The 25,475-nt window shown below is 32.7% G+C and overlaps 1 long non-coding RNA gene across 1 annotated transcript in view; it reads right to left on the bottom strand.

The window, feature by feature from the left end:
- The window catches only part of LOC145241964 (uncharacterized), an 854,874-nt gene that overhangs the window by 217,160 nt on the left and 612,239 nt on the right, over positions 1–25,475 (bottom strand). The window contains exon 3 of the long non-coding RNA XR_013862622.1: positions 21,216–21,255. This is a non-coding gene — a long non-coding RNA (uncharacterized LOC145241964). The remainder of the gene's footprint in view (positions 1–21,215; positions 21,256–25,475) is intronic.

Raw genomic sequence — 25,475 nt, 5'->3', positions numbered from 1 at the left:
GTGTGTGTGAAACGACTTAGGAAAACAAACGTTTATTTATTATTATTATCTTCAGTGTATAAATAGGCACAAAGCAACTTTTTGTTCATCTTGTAGTTGACACGCATTGAATATCGTTTTATTTTTTTTTACAAGTAATCGTCCATTGTGAAGGATCTTTACAATGATGACTAAGAATAAAAACTGAATTAAAATACGAAATGATAACTTCTATTTGTGGTCGTCAAGCTGGAATTTTTTAATATTGGCGCTAGCCTAAAGGTTTGCTAGGTCATTAATTAACACGCGAGGCCATCCTATAAAAATATATGATTTTTATTCTAAAATACACTTTTATCTTCATTATGTTAGGAATACAAATATGAGAGAATATATATATATATATATATATATATATATACATACATACATACATACATACAAATGTATATATATACACACATATACATATATATATATATCTGTATACATATGCATATATATATGTATATATATACATATATATATATGTATATATATACATACAAAAAATATATATATTTATATATATATGACTACTTCATTTAATCACATAAAGTAATATAAGAATGTATAAATTTATGCGTAACGTTTAAGTATTTACTTAAACAGTGCTCAATACGTAAGTAGAGCAAGGTAGTAAATTATAAAAAATATATATGGCAATTAAGCTACACAGAATATTATCATAGCGTGGATAAAACGCGGAATATTCTGTGTAGCTTAATTGCCATATATATTTTATAACTTACTATATATATATATATATATATATATATATATATATATATATATATATATATACATATACTGTGTGTGCAAAATCAAGTCTTCAAGACAAGGTGTTGATGGCAACAAAAAAGTGATTACCTCCCCTTAACCATTATAAGAAACAAAATCTACCCAGTTTCAAACAGAATTAACAGTATTTAACAACTTAATTGGATTATCTACTTTCAAATCATCCTAAGCAACGACATAAAAACATTTCTCAAGTAAGACAGTAAATAATTTAGAACACTTCACCCGAAATGTCCTACAAGGTTTATATATATTTAATACACCCATTTTACTTTATTCTCATATTCAATCAAATTCTAAACCTAAAATGGTATTATATCCATGTACCAATAGAACGATAATATATAAACATTACTTGCCACTAATACAAAACCAAAACTAACCATAACATCTTTACAAGGTTGTTACGGCCATAATATAAATATAGATACCAAACTTTTAAAAATTATTTTTATAAAAAATCAATCATTGGGAAATAAAGGAATTTAGGAACCCAACAAATGGGATATTAAAATGAAAATGTTTTTCTTTTTTTAATGGCTAAGGGCTCCCCGTAAAAACTTCACATAACTCTGTTCTTAAATAAGTGTACGAAAATTAGGCGATACATTAATATTTAAATGGGCGTTTCCGTAACCACAACCAAGGTAAATGTTTTTCGCATGCTTTTCCCGTTAGGGATCCCCTCCCCACCTTTTTTCTTTCTCTTCAAAAAATGCTACATTGCCTTAAGTGTGTTTATTCATAAAGTCTGAAGAAATGCTGGTTTTTGAAAATTTTCAAACGATATAATGCTTGAAATTGTCGAACTAGACATTGAAACAACTGTAACGTAAAATGAAATACACTTTTGTTGCCATCAAGACCTTGTCTTGAAGTCTTGATTTTGCACACACAGTATGTTAATGCTCAATTATGAAATGTGATAATTTTGTAGCTTAATCCTTAAGTCAACGATTTTTGGCTTAAAACCTATTAGTATATGAAAATTTACTGAATTACACGAACTCAGTATATTACATATAAGTCTCTCTCTCTCTCTCTCTCTCTCTATATATATATATATATATATATATATATATGTATATATATATATATATATGTATATATTTACATATATAAGCTCTACTCTCTATTGCGTATTGAGCTTTTTTAATTCGGTTGGGATTAAATTTTCTATATATAAATAATGTTATTTATATTAGTTTGAAGTTTACCATTGCGTATATCAGGTAAACACTACATCCTTTTGTTTTCATTATATATATATATATATATATATATATATATATATATATATATATTATATATATATATTATATATATATAAATATATATATACATATATATATATAAATATATATACATATATATATATATATATATATATTTCCTCTCATATATTTTCTAATGTTTATAAAACTAGCAAGACCTGTGTACCGGAGACACCTGGTGGAAGCATGTCACAAAGCCAGATTCGGTAATGATCTACCCACCCTCCAAAAATATACAAATTAAACTACGGTTGTTAGAGGAGCTACCGTAGTGCTATTTTGGGATGCTTTCTTGCCCGCACTGGTGAGCACTTTGGTAGTGGAACTTTCTGGAAACCATGACAAGCGCCCACCTCTATCCGAAGGTAGTAATGATCACTGCGAGTTGGCGTCGTATAGAAGCGTACGTACTGGTAGACTTTGATTGTCAATACAACTGTAACTGTCGTCTTCTAACGTAGTCATTGGCAGCAATTAGCAGTATCCCCATGCTTCCGTTCAGTCTCAAAAGACAAAGGATACCCCCTGTAGGGGCAGTAGCGCGTGTAATTGTGCGGCAAGGGTTGCGCAATCTCCAACCACACCTCTTCTGAATCGGCACTGTTTGAGTCCAGTAGCAAGGAGAAGATCAGGACGAATGGAAACAATGCCGAGATAAGCGGAGAGCACATGCAGCACCTGGAAGTCCCAAATGGTCACCCATTTAGTAGTGACCAGGTTCAATGTTGCTTAACTTCGGTGACCCAGCGGGAAACGGTAGCAGTATCGACTTCAAGTTAATTATCATTGGCAGTTAATGCTGAATTGAGGCGTTTACTGGTGGACCTTGGCTGTTTGTAAAACTATGCAGACAGTTCCCGGAGTTCAATGTCGATCACGGATTACCATGAACGTTTTCTGCTTCAATGTAACTGCTCTTAAATGAAGTTGTGGCGGATAATAGCGTTTGCATTGGCGTTCTCTTAGTTTCTCTGTGAATATCGATCATGATCATTGTTGGGCTTCAGTAAACTCAGTTGCAACGAAATCGATGGTGGTTAATGTCACTTCATGGCATTGACACGTAAATCGGTTGTCTTCAAATGTATGTCATTCATAGTGGCCATTGTGCTTTTAAGATAAGTATTATCGTTTCATGTCATAGGTGGTATGTACCAATTAAATATAATTGTATACGTTCTAATAATAAAAATAATAATAAAAATAATAGAAATAATATTCTTAATAATATGAGTAAGCTATAATGAAAACCGGTGTCAGTTGAAAATTACTGATGTAAAATTGTTCCGCTTACCAGACTGAACTTCCTGTTTTAGTTTCATTTTGCTTGCAGCCATGTTTAAGACTTTATAAGTGTAGGTACATCAAAAGTAATGCCCCCCCGAAAAAAATCCATTCCATTTTCGAAGTACGATAATTGTATAATACCAAAGCTTATTTGAACTATTGGAAAACATTTTATTCTAAAAATCAAAACAAAACAAAACAAAAAGAATTAAAAACACTGTATTCTATTTATTCTAATAAATATACAAAAATCAATAAATATTTAATGCGCAGATTTCTAGCGTTTTGAAGTATTCGTTTCTACCCCCCCCCCCGAAAAACCCAAACAATGTAAGTTTTTAGCATCCCAATTTAAAAAAAAATGAAATAAAAACAACTGTCAATGCAACATGTTTATGTAACTAAATGCGTCGGAAATATTAAATAATAGTAACTTCTTTACCTGCTTGACAATGAGTTGGAGTCGGCGTAGATGAAGGTTGCGAGACTGTAGGGTTTATAATTCCGCAGTGACGGAATAGGATGATTTTGTTCATATGATGAGAGACGCCATCTTGTTTCGTGTTTAACCGTTCGTTAAATGTTAACGAGCATCTCTCCCGCCCTCTCTGGCTTTCTTACTCTTTCTATTTTCTTTCTCTGTGTCTCTATAAGAGAATAGAGAAGGAGAGAGGGAGAGAGAGAGAGGGAGAGAGAGAGGTGAGTAAACGTGGAGGTAGACACGTTTACCAGAACCAAAGGTCAGCTGACCAAATTACGTATGTGTGACGTGGTTGGCTAGATCTGAGAGATTTGATTTGAGCTTTGAAGAAGACGGACGTTTTTCCGTGGTCCCCCCTCTTAACTGGGGAGGGGGGAGACGAACGCTGACGTGTGTGAAGAAGAACCACACAAGCATATTTCACTTTACACCTGCTGCAGGACCTCTGGGGAAAGTGAAATAAAATCTATAAAAAACATTCATCGTCTTGGAGTGATAAATCTTCGTCAAACAGGTATCAAGTCTCCCTCCAGGATGAAAAATATCCAGATCGTTCAACAGCGAGAAACAGAGGTAGGTTCAGAAATTACATGTCACACACACGATTCCCTTTATGATAATCAAACACACAACCATTTATATTAGAGACAATCACACGGAATCTTTCTTATGTTATATAGAAAACGTAAAATGTGCACCTAAATGAAGAACTCTATATAACATATTCAAATGTAACGAAAGCTCAATTTGGTACCCCTCAAGAATAACTTCGATGATACCGATATGTAACATAAATAGCAAAACCTGATAATCCTCTATTCCAACTTACGCTAACAGACAACAAATGAGAGCGGCAGAAATTAACAGCTAGAGAACACTCAGTATTTTTAGAACAAAAACGTTTTCACTAATGTGAACTGTAAGAAACAAAAATGAACGGTCATCAGGAAAAATTTGGGACGAAGGTGAGAAGTTCCAGGATACGATGGGGTTTGTGGGAGGAGATAACAATTAGTGAAAAAGATGTTGCTATCACGGTAATGTTAGATGCAGTTTAGATTGTGGCATGTGTAAGAATAAATATAACAATTTAATATATCGGACGAATGTGATTAAAGTATGCACAAAACCTACGTGGATAGGTCTGATCATATATGCATCTATATTTAGCGTCTACATTTGCCAAACTATAATGTTTTTTTCTTTAGGGGGAATAATTTATCCTATTTCATATATATATATATATATATATATATATATATATATATATATATACATATATACATACAGTCATCGACATACAACCCTGTTTCGTTGTATCACAAGTCATCAGTGCCGCTAGTTTAGCACCTCCCAAAGCCGAGGATTGAACCTAGAACCATCGCATTGACAGTCAACAGTTCTACCGATCGACCCACGGGAGCGGCGCCCGTAAATGATATCGCCAAATGTCTATTTAAACATCCGTCCACCACTTGTACAGTGCTCTAACCGCTTTGTTTATATATATATATATATATATATATATATATATATAGTGCAAAATTTTGTTGAAAATTCAAAGACTCACATTTCCTTTTCTATAACCTTCGTTTATTTCCTGGATTTTTCCATTACAGCCGTTTCATTAATGAGTTGGCAATTTTACGATTTATGTTTCCGTAAAAATATCCTGTCCCCACCAACTTCCTTCAGATGTTAATCCATTATATTTTTACAACAAATGGTATATTTTTAACATGCTGGACATCGTATTTGGGTAAAAAGATTTCCACATCTATGCTTCCTCACTTCCCCCATCTTATGATAGAAAAAAATATATATATGGTAATTTGCCTGTTTGTAATCTTTCTTGGCCTGCTTGTAATCTTTTTTATGTTTTTATTTTGAGCGTCAAATAAAAACGTGACGCAACTTTGTTTACTAGCGAAACGTCTGTCAATACATTATCATTTCAGTAATGAATAATGACATGGTTACTGGAATTAATTGTCTAGTATTTATTTATACATTCTCTGGAGTTAAAAAAATTAAATATATTGAATTTTATTTATAAAAATTCAACTTATATATATACTAGCAAAAGTACCCGCCGTTGACTGGGTTCGAAAACAGCCTACAGAAAATAGACTCTGATTTATTAAAGTATGATAGGTTATGAAAAGTAAGGGTTGGAAAGAGATAGCTTCGAATTTGGGGGTATCGAAACCAAAGCAAAATATGATGAAAGTAAAAATAAAATAGATAAACCCCATAATTTATTATACCATACCTGTTCACACCGAAACACTTATCACAATATTCTATATTAAAAAACCTTGTTAAACTTTGTGACGTATTTCCATTCTATGGAGGTCAGGCGCGAACGACACTCCATAATTTTATTATACCATATTTCTTCAAACTGAACCACCATTATCCAAGTATACTTACACAGATAGATATGAAAAGTCTTTATTAAAGTTTGTGCCTATTTCCATTCTATGGAGGCCAGGCGCGAATGCAGACCCCACAATTTTATTATACCATCCCTATTTAAGTTAAAACATACTTTGTGGACCAGGCGCGAACGCAGACCCCACATTTGTAATGAACCACTGTTCTGCTAGATCAAACATACCCATTCCTGTGTCTCTATCATTATATGTAATCAGTTTTTTTTAAATAGTCAACCATATAGGAGCCTATTGGTGACCAGACACACACACATTCAGCTTTATATTATATATATATATGCATATAAAGAGAGAGAGAGAGAGAGAGAGAGAGAGAGAGAGAGCTAAGGTGAAAATTATGGAGCACCTATAAAAAAACTTAGATAATAGTTTAAACGTACGCATTTAAATGTTAAGAATTGTACAATGAACAATTGAGAGCAAATGTAAACTGTTCAACAATAGACCATTGTATTTATTTGTTTTAAAGCATCTTTCAAGAGTTTTAGCTGAGTTTTATACAAAATTCATTCAAATATTCAAAATGATTCATTGTCATGCTAAAGGTTGTATCTTGTTTATTAGATAATATTTGATTCCTGCCAGTGCTATAATAGTATATTTAATTGAAAATGCCTCCAGTGGAGCAGCTTTCAAATTGTCTCTTCATCTGGTAAAGGATATTCTCAGGTAGAAATTGCCAGGAAGATGGAATGTTCAAGAAAAGGAGTTCAAACAACGATTAAATGGTACAAGGAAACAAAGTTTTTCAAAAACAGAAAAGGACAATCTACAACCGCCAGGGAAGACAGATCTTTGGGGGGGGGGGAAACATTTCTAGTAGAAATTTCTTTATATCTTTCTGTTGAATTTAGGGAGGACACAAAAAAAACAAAAAAAAACTTATCAGCTCGAACAGTGAGAAGAAGATTATTAGAAGGTGGATTAAAAGGATGCAAAGCAAGGAAGAAGCTTTACTTGTTTCAAGCCAACAAGAAAAAAAAATGACCGGAATTTGCAAAAACATAAAAATTGGACACTTGATGATTGGACAAAAATTGTTAGATCTGACGAAAGTAACTTTGAGGTAAGTAAACAGCTTCTATTTCCTAAACTTTGAAAGGAACAATTGAAATTTTTATGTGAATTCACATCGATAACATCTATTAAAAAAATTGTAGCAAATTCTCATCTTTTTCATCAAATTTATGGCACACCTGGAGTGGTTTATGTTAGCCGTAAGGAAGGAGAAGCATTTCATCCTAATTGTGTAGTTCAATCTCAACTTTGGAGGAGGAAGCGTAATGGTTTCGCATGGCCTCTTCAGGCAACGGACTGTTGTACACATATGAGGGTAGAATAAACTCCACAATTTATACTAACATGCTGGAACAGTTTTACCAAAGTTCTTTGACTAAAGTATTCAATAATAAAATTCCATATGATGTAATCTCCCAACAAGAAAATGTCCCATGCCATACGTCAAAAGCTTTAATGGATTGCTATGAGAAAAAAGAAATTAAAGTTGAATTGAAGTGGCCCCCTCGACCCCCAGACCTAAATTCCATTGCAACTTTGTAGTCCCATCTAGAGAAATAAGTTAGAATATACAAATGTTCATCATAAAAAGATTAGAGGCAAAACTTCATGAATAGTGGAAGCAAATCGATAATATCACCTGCAACAATTTAACCAATAATATGCAAAATCGAATAAAAGCTGTTATAAAGACAAAAGAAGGACATTCCAAATATTGATTATTGTTAAAATAGATTTATTAATGTTTATTCCACTATTCTTAACCTTTAATTATATAAGTTTGAATCATAATATTAATGTTTCATCGGTGTTCCATAATTTTGACCATGGCTGTATATGAACCAAGTTGCTGCCGGAACAAACACAAGACGCTGAGTCTTCTAAAAATTGTCTTTCTTTTTTTTTTTTAAAGAAATATTGACATGTATTTTTTTCTTTCTAAGCAAAGAATTTCTAATTTTCCTAAGGAGTCTATGCACGAAAGAGTCAATTGGTTTGCATAACGAACTTTTAACATCCTGGAGGAGCTTTCTTGCATGAAAAATAAATATTTTGATCTTGGAATGTAACTGTACTGTTATATATATATATATATATATATATATATATATATATATATATATATATATATATATATATATAAGAAAAGGGAAGGGGATAAAACAATATGCCAAGTTTAGAAACGTTTAAATTAAGATGTCAACCGAAGGATACGACTTAAGGGGCAGATAATAATAGATAATATGTGCGTATATATGTGCATTACTCTTGACATGTTCGGTGACATGTATACAAATATTTATATGTAGGCATTATTATAGACCCTTCCTTATAACTCACTATTATTTTCCTTAAGTCGTATCCTTTCGTTGACATCTTAATTTAAACGTTTCTAAACTTGGCATATTATTTTAACCCTCTCCCTCATTTCTTACAGTAATATAATGTAAATGTATTGCCTCCTTACGTATCCTTAACGCCTTTCGGTTCTTCTCTTTTTTCTTTTTTCCTTTCCTTTTCTTCTTTCTTCCTTCTTGCTTTTTCTTCTTCTTTTTAGTTGTCACTTCCTTTCCATCTTGAGATATTTCTCTTTTATCGTATTAAGCTTTGACATTCCCTTCCCCAACATCGACTTCAATTTTAAAGTTTAAAATGTCACTTAGTATCATTCCTCCTACTCGATGTTAGCGATTTAATATTTTATTTGCAATATTTGTCTATATAAATAAAATGATACACACACACACACACACACACACACACACATTTTAAAAAACAGTAATCTACGGACGCGTGTTTCGGAGTGCTACTCCTCATCAGCGTAGCTTGACTGTTGTTAGGATTCGGACCTCGGACCTTTGGATGTATTTCAATCTAGCACCCTAATCCACTCCGCTATGTTGCTATAGACGATTTACTGCTTCGTTTTTATCGTTCATCTGTTTAAGTGGTTTTTGTTTTGATTTTTAAACGATATATATATATATATATATATATATATATATATATAATGGATGGTCACATTCAATGCTGCCAAGACTTAACTTGCTTTCTTCAATAATTTCAAAAAACCTCTACCACCAATAGCAATGACCAAAGACTCTTTTCTGAAAGTACATCTTTTAAACTCCTCGGCCTAACGTTCACAGGAAACATGAGTTGGAAAAATTACATTGAGAGCATTACCAGAACCGCTGCGAAAAAGGTAGGTTCTCTCTACCGTGCTAGAAACCTACTAACTCCCGAAAGCATCCCGTACCTCTATAAGGCCACCATTCGCCCATGTATGGAGTATTGCTTTCATATTTGGGCTGGTGCATCTGGTACTACTCTCTCACTCCTAGACAAGGTTCAAAAGAGTCGCCAACCTGATAGTTTCTGAACTGTCATCTAAGCTTAAGCCTCTGTCCCATCAATGAAATGTAGCATCCCTCTGCCTGTTCTACAAGTACTTTAACGGTGAATGCTCCGACGAACTGCAAGCACTTGTACCCCCTCAACGTAAATACCCTCAACAAACCCGACAATCAGCAAAATCCCATCCCTTCACAGTTGAGATCCCTAGATGTAAGAGAGCCTTCTACTTCAGTAGTTTCTTCCCCCAGAATCGCTAGACTTTGGAATTCCCTTCCGGGTCCTGCTTCCCCAACTGTACTGACAGGCAGAAGTTCAAGTGTAACGTGAACTAACTGTACTGACATGCAAAAGTTCAAGTGTAACGTGAACTGACATCTTGCTTCCCAATTCCCCACATAGTACATATTTTATATTGTTATTTTTCCTTCTCTCTCTCTCTTTTTTTTTCTCTCTCTCTCTCTCTCTATATATATATATATATATATATATAGAGAGAGAGAGAGAGAGAGAGTGAAAGAGAGAGAGAGAAGAAAAAATAACAATATAAAATATGTATTATGTGGGGAGTTGGGCAGCAAGATGTCGGTTCACGTTACACTTGAACTTTTGCATGTCAGTACAGTTGGGGAAGCAGGAACCCGGAAAGGTATATATATATATATATATATATATATATATATATATATATATATATATATATATATATATATGCGTGTGTGTGTGTGTGTGTGTATTAACAATTCACGGTTCATTGATACCCAAAAGATAATTGAGTAGCAGTTAATGGGTTGTGTCAAGTGTGTAGTGAGTATTTACCTCGAGGGTTGGAGAAGAATTTGATTAATTACAGAATAATAATTTAGACTCGTCCTGTTATGTCTCACAGATAAAACAAGTTTTGGGGAAAAATTCTGTTCATGCAATTCTGTTTAGCACGAAAAGAAAATTATTTACAGTGGTTAAAGCTAGATGGGGTTTGCTGTGTATTTAAAAAGGGATGGGTGTCTAGATGTTGGAGCTCAGCCGAACACCTATCATGGAAATAACGATAGAGCAGTGAAAAATAAACAATGACTCTTTTTCCACTAAATGTTGTACTCTGCTTAACTAGCGGAGCAGCATCTGCTCACATGCTGCAAGAATACTCCATCTTAGGTTCTATCTGCAGAGGATAACACCATGATTAAAATACTTACTCAAGCAGTTAAATCCATATCAATAAAATATTAGATACATGTATGTGTGTGTGTAAATATTTAACCGATAAACTCTTAAACTAGTTGTCACATCACACTCAAATAAATAAGAAATAGTAATTATACACCAAGGATTGTTTATAGCAATAAAATCTTTGTTTGGATGGATGAATAACGTGTACATCAATATGTTGGCAAAATGTTCATTTCAACGTGCCTACATATGTCTATTACATTTGCACATGCGCAAATCCATTCGTAGCTTAAAGTGGTTTAATTTTTTATCTTTCTTATCTTTTTGTGAATAGCGCAAACAGTAGGGAATGCGGTTTTAGTTTTGATTCCAGCTGATGACTAAATTGCATGACGATTGCATATAAATAACGAACTCACTCAAACACACACACACATACACACACACACACGCACACACACGCAGATAAAGCCTTATATATATATGTTGGAAAATTATACTTGTTCAATTATATTTCATCCTTTATTTATATAATCATATATATATATATATATATATATATATATATATATATATATATATATATATATATATATAAGGGAGTAGTCACCAACAATGTGTATTTTTTAACATTATTTTATTATTCCGTGTCTTGGTTTTTCATTGAGAATTATGTTTGGATCACTGTAATAATGTTTTTAAGTCATTGAAATCGTTTTAAAACGCGCGTTTCAGACGTTCTGTGAAGCGTCCTCGTCAGAAATTATTTTCAAATGTGTTGGAGATGTAAAAATGGCAATTTTCGTAGTTAATTTGAAGTTTTTCCAAGGGATGGAGGCTTGTAAGTGTTTATTATTCATTGGCATGCTCAATTTTTATTACTCTTTTATTGGGCTAGTCGAGGGAGGCCGCTGACCTGGTTGTAGTCGCTCTCTCTTTCTGCTAATGTTTTTTTTCCTTTAGGGTGGGGTAGGGTGTGTGTACACCTCTATGTTTCAAAACACGTACACACATGTAGTGGAAACAGCTTCAAAATAATGCCAATCTTCCAAACAGAAAATTATTTTATTTACTTACACAGGAAAAAAACTTCATCACCAGATTCACTCCTGAACTGAACAGAGCCTAATATCATCACACAAAAACATGAAATGCAAGGTACACTCGCATGCACATCCATACACATACACATATATAAATATACATCTTTCTTTCGTTGGAATTTCTTAACCCATTTTATATATATATATATATATATATTATTTTTAAGTGGATAATTATATTTTAAAAATAATATATATGCCGCTCCCCATTTAGGGGGGGTACCAAACTTCTCCAAGGAAAAATATTCCCAACTCGCATTTAGGTAAAAATGTATTTCCGTATTAATAATTGAATTCATTAAAAAAAAAAGTATCGCTAACAAAAACAAATAAAAAATCTACATAATACAGCGATACATTTAGTAGTCGTTCGAGGTTAGCCGCGTGGTAGAGGTTTAGGCTTCTTATCATGGTGTCCCGATTTAAAATCTCGATAGATTCAGCCACTCAGATGAGTCATAGATAACGAAACGCATGTCAGCGGATAATTATATTTTGAATATAATATAATATAATATAATATATATATATATATATATATATATATATATATATATATATATAAATTACAATAAGTTTACCAAGGTAATCAAAATGGTAAACTTAAAATATATTATAAATATTAAAGAGTTAATATTTACAAGTAAAATAAACTCAGCCAAATGTAAAAGCTCAATAAAACCGAAAAGGAAATAGAGCTTATAATATGAACAAATGATTAATAAAACATGTTAAAAAGACATCTTGAAAAAGAGTTAAAAACATATTTAATTTTTAAAAAAAAGAAGCACAAGATAAGTGGATAGTCCTTAATCCGCGGAGTTTCGAAGAAATACTCTCCTTCTCATCAGAGGGCGGGAATTAGCAAAATGCAGGATCGGATTTTGCATATAGAAGTATTTAATGAAACTACAAGTAAGTCACAGATCTTATTGGTTAAAAAAAGGGTGAGGTAAGGGGAACAGGAGGCAAAAGAAAAATAATTAAAAAGATTTCACATGAATGGACAGTCCGGTGAAGGGTAAAAATCCAAAAATGGTAAAATCCAAAACGGTCGAATTTAAAATTTCAATCCAATGGGTAAATTCCCAATGGTTCAAAATAATCCAAAATGCAGAGTTCCTTGGAAAAAAGCGCAAATAGAATGAATTCCAAATCATTAAAAGAAAAGTACTGGTGAGAGAATATTTAAAAACACGTCTGTCAAGGCTGGATGAATCAACAAAATTAAGGTTAAAAAAAACACCCGAAAAGCGGTGAAGATTTAAATTTGAAAAGCAAGGTCAAACTGACCCAGACAAGAAGCGCGAAAATTAGCGTTAATAATTAGGTCAGCTTAGATATACACGTGAAAGTCCCAGAATTAAATTAAGAAAACTGATCAGAACAAATAAATGGCTAAGTTTATGAAATGGGGCGTCTGTTATACATATATATATATATATATATATATATATATATATATATATATATATACACTTGTGCCCGATATTATTCATACCCCTCGTATCTTTGAGATTTCTATAAGAATATTGCTCAAACCAGAAGGTAGACAATATTAAAGGGATTTCAGACAATAAATCAAGCATAGGCATTTAATTTAAACTCAACAAATAAATAAATTATGCAAGTTTGAAACATTATACAAAGAAAAACAATAATGGCACTAGTTCAAAATTATTCATACCTCTCTTACTAATAGTCAATAGCATGCCCTTTATTCTTAATAACTGCCTGTAACCGTTTTGGATATTTATCAACAAGGTTTTTACAAGCATCAACACTGATTTTTGACCATTCTTCAATGCAGTAGTTCTCCAAATCCCTCAAATTTCTAGGTTTCCGCTTTTTAACCTCAGTTTTCAATATGTGCCAGAGGTTTCCGATAGGGTTCAGGTCGGGACTCTGGCAAGGCTATTCCAAAACATTAATTTGATTATCCTCAAACCATTTCTTGACTATTTTGGCAGTATGTTTTGGATCATTATCCTGTTGAAGGACCCAGTTTGGTCCTAAATTGAGATTCTCCGCATCCTGTCTAATGTTTTTCTGGAGTATCTCCAAATATTGCTCCTTCTTCATGGTTCCATCTATCTTGACCAAACTACCTGGACCACTAGCCGAAAAGGAGCCCCAAAACATTAGGCTACCACCACCATGTTTCATCGTGGGTATGGTGTTCTTTGGGTTGTAAGCTTCTCCTTTCTTCCTCCAAACGTAAGAAGCATCCATATGGCCAAACAATTCAATTTTTGTTTCGTCAGTCCACAAAATACTTGAGAAAACGGACTCTGGAGAATTCACATGGGTCCTAGCAAACTTTAGACGTGCTGCAAGGTGTTTTCCGGTGTGCAATGGAGTCCTTCTTGGTCTTCTTCCTTTCAGACCATTTTCATGCAGAGTCCTTTGCAATGTTTGCCTTGATATTTTTATGCCAGAAGACTCCAGATTTTCTAAAATGTCCTTAGTAGTGGTGGTTGGATTTGCATTAACACTTCTTACAATATTCCTGGTGGCTCTAGCAGACAGTTTCCTTTTCCTTCCTCTACCAATCAAGTTGTTTGTTGTGTGGTGGCTCTGGAATTTTTTGATGATGCTCTGTACTGTTGCTGTAGGGACCTCAAATTTCTTGAAAATTGACTTGTAACCTAAACCATCATTATGTGAATTCACAATTTTAGTCCTAAGATCATTACTAAGCTCTTTTTTCTTCCCCATTCTAATAATTTTTATTCTTTTATTGGTTTTCAGTTGATATCATTTTAATTTCTGAAAAATGCAAAAAACGAAATGAAATTAATCAAAGGTTGTATAAAAGCATTCAAAATAAGAATCAAACAGGAAACAAACAGTCAGAAATTCGATTAATACTGAAAAAATAAGGGGGTATGATTATTTTTGAACATTGCAGATTTTATAAATAGCTGTATATTTCTTTTATTACGAGTATCCCGAGATTTTAAAATGACGAAAATGATCAGAAGAGGTTTATTAAGAATATGTATCAATATGGACGTAAACAATAAATTCTTACAAAGTTACACATAATAAACTCAATTTTCAAGGTGGGGTATGAATAATATCGGGCACAAGTGTATATATATAAATGAAAGTAAATAAATAAAAAATAGAAAATTATATATATATATATACACATACACACACACACATATATATATATATATATACATACATACAGACACACAAATGCACACATACATGTATATACATACACACACGCATATAAATATATATACATATAAGAATAAATATACAATAACACACACACACATATATATATACAAACACACACGCATGCATAAATATATACACATATAAAAACATATACAAGTTAAACAAAAACATAGTGGTTACATAGAAAAAAAATTAAAAAAAAAAAAAAATAAGGGAAGAGAGAGGCCGGTATCTACAAACTCCGGAATAAGGCAAATAAATGTGTATGTAAATGCATATAGTAAAATATAAGTAAACAAATACATAGAATAAAAATGAGTAGGTTGATGTATATATTTAATTAATTTATATATATATATATATATACATATATATATATATATATGTGTGTGTGTGTGTGTGTATATATCGTAATTTAGGGATTTGAATTTTTATTGTTTTCAAACAAAAAATACAGTTTAATGAATATATTTTCTTAACCCATGAGTTTTCAATGTTTATTCATCTCCTCAGAGGAAAATATTAGGAAATGTTTTTATTGGTTTGCCCCTTACTTGCTATAACCAATAAACATAGAAAATTAAAAGTTTTTAAATCATTTTAGCCGCAAAGAATAACGAAAATTAGACATTGAAGCATAAAAAATATATTGAACTTCAAATCCAAAATGCATTCTAAATCCTGAAATGGAAGTTCTTGGTAGTAGAGAGGAAAAAAGATCCAACGCGTATTGTAATTCTTCCAAAACACCAGATAACATGCATACGAAATTCTTCCAAGAACACAATTTAAGACTGTAAATTATATTTTACATGAATTTATTGTTCGACAGGATACTCAATTAAGAAATATTAAATATTTAATATTTATTATTTGAGTATCCTGTCGAAGAATAAATTCATTTAAATAATCTATAGTTTTAAATTGTGTTCTTCTATAACAAGCTCTATTTCCTATTTTTATTGTATTGAGCTTTTTTTATCTGGTTGGGATTGTTATATAAATATAAATATGTATATTCACTTTTACTTTACAGCAGAGGCTTTTGGCTTGTAAACTTCATTTTTACTTCTTGATATATACGACTGTCAGAGCAAACGGACTAACTTTAGCACATTAAAATGAAATGAAACACGCAACACCTAAACCATGGCGAATACTTCAGGCCTTGAATTTACAATTTACGTTTTTTCCCATCTGCTAAAACTTTTCTTCCCTTGCTGCCACTTTTGGTTATAAAGTAAAGAGAATGTACACTTGGCCCTTCTTCACTTCTGAAATAATACCGTTTATTTTATTCTTCTATTTTTTGGTTGGCGGGAAGGCGGCCAACTATGGCGTCTTTACCAATGTTTTATAACGTCAAGCGTATTGGTGAAACAAGAGAGTTTTTAAACGTCATGTTCGTACAGTTCGGCGGACACGGAGATCTGTTGCATTTGAATAAAATGTCAAGTTAATCTGCACACGAGGGGCGCCTTGTATTTTGTATTTATACATCAATAACGATATGATAGAAAAATACTGAAAGAATGATTCAGAGGGAGACGTACATACATATTTCCGCTCTGTTCTGTTATGCATGTAAAAAACATTTAAGAAATATTTGAATAAAAACATATTCAAATGTTTTATAAATAATATAAAAAGAAATTAGCAGATAATAAGTCCCAAACAGGGCCGACTAGAATATAAAGAAAGGGCAGGTAACTCTCTTATTAACATTCAGGGAGTAGAAAGTAATACCATCGCTAATAAAAAATAATTAAATAAGTAATCTTGTATACTAGCAGTTCAGCCTGCCTTTGCTCGGGCCCTACCTACTGTTCATAACTTGCCTTACGTATAAATAAACTTTATGTAAGATTTCAAATGTTTAGACCAAAATTTGTCTAATTTCGTAGACACCGCAGAGGTCAATTTTTTGAAACTTTGACCTCAATTTTGACTCCATAACATTTGTTATTTTGGTCTCACATCAAAAATAAAAAGTTTTACCTATGTCCACGTTACCTACATCTAAAATTTCAAGTCTTTAGACCATAAAATGGTGTAGGAATTTTGTAAAATCTGCAAAGGTCAACTCTTTCAACATTGACCTTTTGGCAGCCAAATTTTCGCCTCAAAACTGACTGATTAAAATGCTTGCCGCACGTCTGAATACCCGTTATGTATAAATTTCAAATGTTTAGACCCAAAATTAGGCGAGTAATTTGGTAGACACCGCAAAGGTCAATTTTTTTTTCATTTTGACTCCTTGGCAGCTTAAATTTTCAACCCATACTGATTAAAAGGCTTGCCTATCTCTGAATACCCATTTATGTAAAATTTCAGATGTTTAAACCAAAAATTAGCTGAGAAAATTTTGACTAAATTTTGACCCCTTAACATTTATTGTTTTGGGCTCAAATCCAATTAAAAAGTTTGATCTATGTCCAAGTAATCTACATTTAAAATTTCAAGTGTTTAGACCCAAAATTGGCAGAGGAGTTTCGTAGAGTTTTCAAAGGTCAAATCGTTAAACTTTGAACCCATTGACAGCCAAATTTTTGACCGAAAATCGATTAAAATGATTTCCCCAAATCTTAATACTTCTTATGTCAAATTTCGATTCTGTAGACCGAAAATTGGCAGAGTTTTTGTAGGGAAATGTACACAGACAGACATTTTCACTTATATATATATATATATATATATATATATATATATATATATATATTTATATTTATATTTATATTAATATTTTATATATATATATTTATATTAATATTTTATACATATATATATGTATATATATATATATATATATATATATATATATATATATATATATATATATATATATATATATATAAAAGCATGTTGACCTGATCTCATCCCAGCTGTACTATTAAAAAAGTACTCCGCCGAAGTGGCTCCAGTTCTCTCCAAACTTTACAACAAATGCCTTAATGAATCTTGCTTTACTGCGCGCTGGAAAATTTCTTATGTGGTAGTAGTTTTCAAGAATTCTAGCGAAAGAACTGATCCAGTAAATTATCGCCCCATTAACCTCCTCCCACTTTTCACCAAAATATTTGAGATCATAAATAACCAAGCTCTAGTCCACCTTACAGATACTAAACTTATGACCGACCAACAAGATGGATTTAGGCAAGCCCGTTCCACAGCAGACATCCTAATAGTAATCTCTGAGCCTATATACCATTCACTGGACCAGTCAGTGGAGAGTAGAGCAGTAGCTTTAGATATATCTAAGTCTTTTGACAGGGTATGGCATGAAGGTCTTTTCAGGAAAATCATATCATACGGTATCACTGGAAGAATACTTAACATAATTAAATCCTTCTTAGATGAGAGAAAAATCAAGGTTGTGATCGATGGTCATACATCTAAACAATAGGATATAAATGCGGGAGTGCCCCAGGGGTCTATCCTTGGACCTCTATTATTCCTAATGTTCATAAATGACCCCCCTAACAACATTGTCCGTGATGACACCACGCTCTATAACAGAGACGTCAGGAAAACAAATGAACACATATCTAAAGAAATGGCAGAAACACTAGAGGATGACCTCCATACACATATGTACATATATGCACATATATATATATACACTTACCTACATATACATAAACATACATGAATATGCACTCATACACAAACATGCTCATACATACACATATACATGCATACATATACATACATACACACATGCATATATACACATACACACATGCATATATGCACATACACAAACATGCATATATACACATACATAAAAACAATATATATACGTATATACATACACACATACATATATACATACATATACACATAGATATACACACATATACATACACCTGTACATGAACATACATATACGTATACATACATATATACATATAATGATTGCAGATCAATTATTACATGCTTCCAGCATTTCAGGCCGAGACGCGTCACAACTTTTCCATGGCTGAGGGAGTATCTATACACAGATGATGTTACAGAGTTTTAGCTTTGTACGACAGCTAAATCTCTCTCTCGGTTCAAAATGTTGACATCCAGCAACAAGCAAGAGCAAGATAGCCAGCAACAAGTCAAACTGCAGACCAGCTTAATGCGAGTACTTGTCTCCCGCTTTATGTTTTTTTTAAATCTAAGATTTGCTTCACGTAGAGGGGTTGCCTTCACCACAGCTTACGGGAGCCCTCTTCACCCCACATACACATGACAATAAACACATGCGTACATACAGATGTACGCGAACATAGTATGCATGTGCACACGCATGCAACCATAATAGAGGTACACAAATACGCACATACATACATACGTACACACACATACATGTAAAATACGCATGAAAGAACATTCCAAAAGTCATACATTCTAAGTGATCAGCGGCTGGACCATTTTTGTCCCTATCCATCCTGACCTTTTCCTCCTTCCTTTTTCTTTTGTCTTTTTTTAAATAAAAAGTTTGTTTTAGACTCACACATACCCAGTACATGATAATGATGATGTTGACAAATTCACACATAATTTTCTAAATAACTCAACGTACGAATCGAACAATTCAAGCGTCTGTAAATCATATATCTATCTATCTATCTATCTATCTATCTATCTATCTATCTATCTATCTATCTCTCTCTCTCTCTCTCTATATATATATATATATATATATATATATATATATATACAGGGTGGCCGAAAAGTCCCAGGACACTCTATTTTTAATATTTTAATGCTGTTAAATATGATTGATTTTAATATTCTAATGTTGTTAAAACAATTTATTTCATTTATTTTTTCAGGTTATGACTGACATCAGTGTATTTACTGTTGAGGAGCGCTTAATTGCTGCTGTTTTATTAAAAATACATCTATAGTGTCCTGGGACTTTTCGGCCACCCTGTATATATGTACATATGTACTTAAAGTTATGAATGGTACATAAGGCCCAAGCAAAGCCGGGTTGAACTACTAGTACACACACACACACACCCACCCACACACACACACACACACACACACACACACACACACACACACACACACACACACACACATATATATATATAGTGTAATCAAAGAAAAACTAAACGGTAATTGCAACTTCTCTCCTAGTTTTCGGATTTTGTAATCATGCAAATATGCAACTATTTTCTTTTAATGTACTGATAAACGTTTTATCGTCTGATGAGTTAAGGTCAGAATATACAAGTATTGATTGATATAATGATTAGACGAATGATTTAGCTCAACGAAACAGATTCTATCAACAATTGTGCGTGTCAACGTACTTAAAGTAATAAATTGTAAGGTGGTGAACATCTTGAAATTTAGCCTTTGTCAATTATTTGTTTTATGCTCTGTAATTAGATTGAGCTTCATAAATTAAAGGATTGGTATAAATAAAAGGTGAAATATAAGTGTAAAACCCAGGGACAGGAAAAACATCGTATTCCACATCGTAATCTAAAAAAAACAAAAAACAAATACAAAACAAAAACGTATCCTAGTGCCACCGTATCCTGTGTTTCTAGTGTATAATGGTTGTATATATTGGTTTCCTAGGGGAAAGTCCAATGAGATGCTACGAAGCCAAGAGTAGTAGCAGAGAAACAAGTGACCATTTATCCTCTAGAATATATTTTCCACTTAGTTCCAATCATTTTTAATACATTTTTGCCATGAATTCTATGACACATTTTTGTTTATGACGCATGTCTATGACGGGGGTTGTTTTCTTAGGCTCTCATACTACCAATATCTGCAACAGAGAGGTGAAACTTTCATCTCATGAATGCATAAGCTTAATTGTGATAAAAATGTAATTTGCAACCCCTCCTGATCTATTTGTGTTGAATAAAAATAGGAGACATTACTTTTGGAACATAATTTTGTAAAACCTGTGATGCTGAAAACAATTACTACACTTTGATCTACAAAACATTTTTAAAAATAATGTTTTTTCATAGCTAAGCATTTTTAAATGAATGACAAAAAAAAAACGAAACATAAATTATAGTGAAATAGAACTTACCTACGAATTTAGAGTCGCTTTCATCACTTATGGAAAAATCCTAAAAAATAAAACAAAATTTTATTTTAATGGTGTGTTTACACAGGACACTGTGTATGATATATTAAAGACACATCTACACGTATAAAGACAACATATTTATATGGAGAAAATAACGTTTTCAATTGAGCGCAAAACAATATAATTCCGTAAAGAATAGATCTCGCTCGGTTTCGATTAACGCAATAAAATACATGTAAACAAACACAATACATTTTAAGAAAACGCGATATTTTATTATAGTGCAAGAAACTGATGATTTCCACTTAGCGTAACGCAATACACTTTCATAAAAGGTAATTCTCGATTACCAGAACTATTCATTCATTCAAGTAGTGTCCTGCCAAGTACAGGCATTGACGGGTATGGCTCTCCATCTATCTCTCGAAATATTCATGAATTCATTGTTGCTCATAATTTTTGATGTTACCTAGATATTATGACTATCAACGTATATTTCTCGCTGTCGTCCTCTGCTTCTTCTACATACGATCTTCCTGTCAAACTAATTTGTTCTATTCTGTTTTTTTTTCTGTAGACATGACCCATGAACATCATTTGTCTTTTTCATACTGTTCTTATTAGAGACTTTTCTGTGGTTGCCTCTTGATTTATTTTCTTTTCTGTCCAGGATATCTCCAAAATTCTCCTCAGGAACCAAATTTCACTTGCCTCTAGTCTTTTCCTCCAGATGATGTCATGAATATTCTTGTATTCGTGTTTAAACCTAAAGTTGCCATAACCTTTTGAGAGAGAATTTTATTTAATATTCTATTACGCCGTTAATGGCGTAATAAAATATGAAATAAAATTCTCTTTCAATGTTCAGATTTTGTAATTATGTCCAAATACATTTTAGTTTCTTTTAATGGATTGATAATTGCTATTTCTTCTGACAAGTTAAGAGCAGAATAGATTCATTGATCGATGCCTCCGTTCAGTCTCGAAAGCCAAAGGATACCCCTGTAAGGGCAGTTGCGCGTGTAATTGTGAGGCAAGGGTCGCGCAATCCCTAACCACAACTCTTCCGAATCGACACTGTTTAGGTCCAGTGGCAAGGAGAAGACCAGGACGACTGGAAACAATGCTGAGATAAGCAGAGAGCACATACAACACTTGGAAGTCCCAAATGCTCACCGATTTAAGCTCAACGTTGCTTAACTTCGGTGATCCAGCGGGAACCGGTATGTCAACGTAATTATGCCGTATATAGATTCATTGATTGACATAATAATTAAATTAATAATTTTGCGCTACGAAACAGGTGCTGTCAAGAATTGTGAACGTCAACGTAATTTAAGGAATACATATAAAATGTTCAACATCATGAAATTTGACATTTCTGAATTTTTGAGATGAGGATTGGTTATTTGTATCATTATTCATCGGACTACTGTTTTCATCTTGAGTGTGATTTTCACACGGACCCGTGGCGCATTGGTTAGAGTACGGGGAAAAATCAATTGTAAAAGTGATATTCTCCTGAAGGTTGAAGGTTCAATCCTCAGTGTGGGCGACCGAAAAATACATTTGCGAATTATTTAGGACCACTATGTAGTCATGACTGACGGAACAAGAGCACTCTACTTCCGTGAAGTAAATAAAGGGTTCCGCTCGAAATTCTGTCGACAAGATACACTTGAAGAAGGTCGGAGGTTATATCGACCGAAACGTTGTGAAAATCACACTCAAGATGAGAACAGTAGTCCAATGAATAATAATACAAACATTATGAAATTGGGAATATAGACTTTTACACACGCACACACATACACACACACACACACATATATATATGTGTGTGTGTGTGTGTATGTATATATATATACATACACATATATGGGGGAGTTAAGGAAGAGAATAATATAAATCTTTTAAGAGGAGACTTATTGGGATAATGCAAAGCTTTACAAATTGTTTTGGAACTTATATAGAAATCAATAACGAAAGAAAATGACGATATAAAACTATGTATTAATATGTATACATACATTTATTCATTTATTCAATAAGGATATACATCAATTAGGAATACAGGGTAAGTGAGAACTATTTATACCATATTATTTCGAAGCGTAATGCTTGTCATCAGAAGGTTGCAGAAGAGATGCAAGGTAACATAATAGGGATGCGACGTCTAGCGATAGTTACATTAGGAGCGAAATAAAATATTGAGGTTGTTTGGTGGAGATAAATTGATCTTTGTGATATAGGAGGAGTATAGCTGTTATTATATAATGCATATCCGTCTAGATGGGGTTAATATATGTGGGCAATATGTGTGGATAATATGTGTGATTAAACTCTCGGGGAAGAATATAGGGTAAGTGAATTGAAAGAAGATGCTTATTAAATCATATGTATTAATCGGTTATAGCTATGGAAGGGGTTTACATGAAATAGGGAGTTTCAAAATTGCGCGGTACCCAAAAATTCATATGCACTATTTTATGCTTGCATATGGTTGCATATGGTATCGCGCTCTGCCATCATATGCACCCGAGATCAATATCTACTATAAAATTTGGTGCATATGCATTTTTGGTATCGAGCTATTTGTAATTAGTGTTTTCAGGTTAAATTCCACTTTCACGATATTTTTTTTATTCAATCGTAAGGTGGAAGAATATTTATCAAAGACCCTCCCCTCCCCAATGTAAAAATAATTACCAAAAAATTGTACTTTGTATTGTTCAACGCCTTTAATTATAAATTATAAAATGAAACGCATTTACTCATTGTAAAATTTCATCTTGTATTATTTTTTTGGGGGTGGGGTGCAAATATGAAGAATCTTTCCCCCCTCGAAAAATCCTTTGAAATTACAACTTTTAAAGGTTTTCAGGGATACTGAAAACGAAAAAAGCATATAAAAATCCGGAATACGAGTAGTTTCCAAGATATGAATAAATGTTAGTTTCTTAAAAGTGTGGGGGGGCACGTTTCTATAATAATATAATGCGAAATGAGCACCCACTTTATGGCCACATTGTTTTAGGGGGATTAATGTACAATGAACACAATTTAACGTAAAATGAGTATCAGTTTTTTGTTGGGGTTGGTGCATGTAAAACCGATTAATAATGCCTGTTACCCCCCGCCCCCCCCCCCGCCAAAAGCCGGATGCTCAGTTTACGTTGAATTGTGTTCATTGTACGCTGACCTCCCCACTTTATGGCCATCAAACAAAAGGTAACCATAAAGTGTGTTTTCATTTTACGTTAAATTATTACATACAAGTTATCCCCTACTGTTTTGCAAGGAACATTTTTAAATATTTTTAAAACTACTCGTTTGTCGGAATATTAAATGTTATTTTCGTTGTCAGCATTCCCGAAAACCTTTTTTGAAACTAACATTGCTTCATCTATTTTACACTTCTTTGCCGTAATTTTAAACGTGATTTTTGTTTTCAACACCCCAGAAAACCTATAAAAGTGGTAATTTGTGGCCGAAGGAGGAAAGAATCTTCATATTTACCCCTTTTATTTGTAAATTATATCGTGGTTAAAATGAAAGTTTAATCACATCCTCACATGTCTAATAAAAGCGTGATCTAATTTTATCCATTAATAGTTTGTGTATAAATCTAATCGGAAAGTCGAAAACAAAATGAAACAAAATATTATCCCATGCATCCTTAGTAATAGTCTAATAAAAACGAAATACTATTGCAGTATCTTTGTTACTAAAATAAAAAGTTAATGAAAAGTAATTGTTTATCACATCTTAACATGTGAAATAATAGCGTGATATTATTTTGGGAGTTTATAGTTTTTGGAAGTATTTACAATACAAACAAACGTAAAAAATTAAAATTTGAATCGGCAACGCGCAAACAAAATGAGACGAAATGTCCCTAATAAACGTTTAGTAAAAACAAATTAATGTCTCGTTATCTTTATTACTAAAATAAATATAATTAATAATGTTTTGTCATTGTAAATGTAATAAATGTAAACAGCAATGAAAATATGAAACCTCAATTTCCGTTTGTGTAAATAACACGAAAATAAGAAATAAACCATGTAATTTGTTTCCTGGTTATATGGATAACGAAACATGTTAGTAAGATATTTACGAAAATAGTACTGGTAATAATTTAAATGAAATGTGAATCATTTTTTTAGATTCCGAAGTTTGTAATCAGGGTATTTACTATGTAATACTTTTACTCAGGGAAGTCATGTTTGTGGTAATCTGTGAAGCGTTTTTTTAAAC

The sequence above is a fragment of the Euprymna scolopes genome, chromosome 21 (assembly GCF_053919585.1).
Source record: "Euprymna scolopes isolate OS-2025 chromosome 21, ASM5391958v1, whole genome shotgun sequence".
NCBI lineage: Eukaryota > Metazoa > Mollusca > Cephalopoda > Sepiida > Sepiolidae > Euprymna > Euprymna scolopes.
Note: the sequence above shows the minus strand (reverse complement) of the source record. Positions and strands in the feature narration are given on the sequence as shown.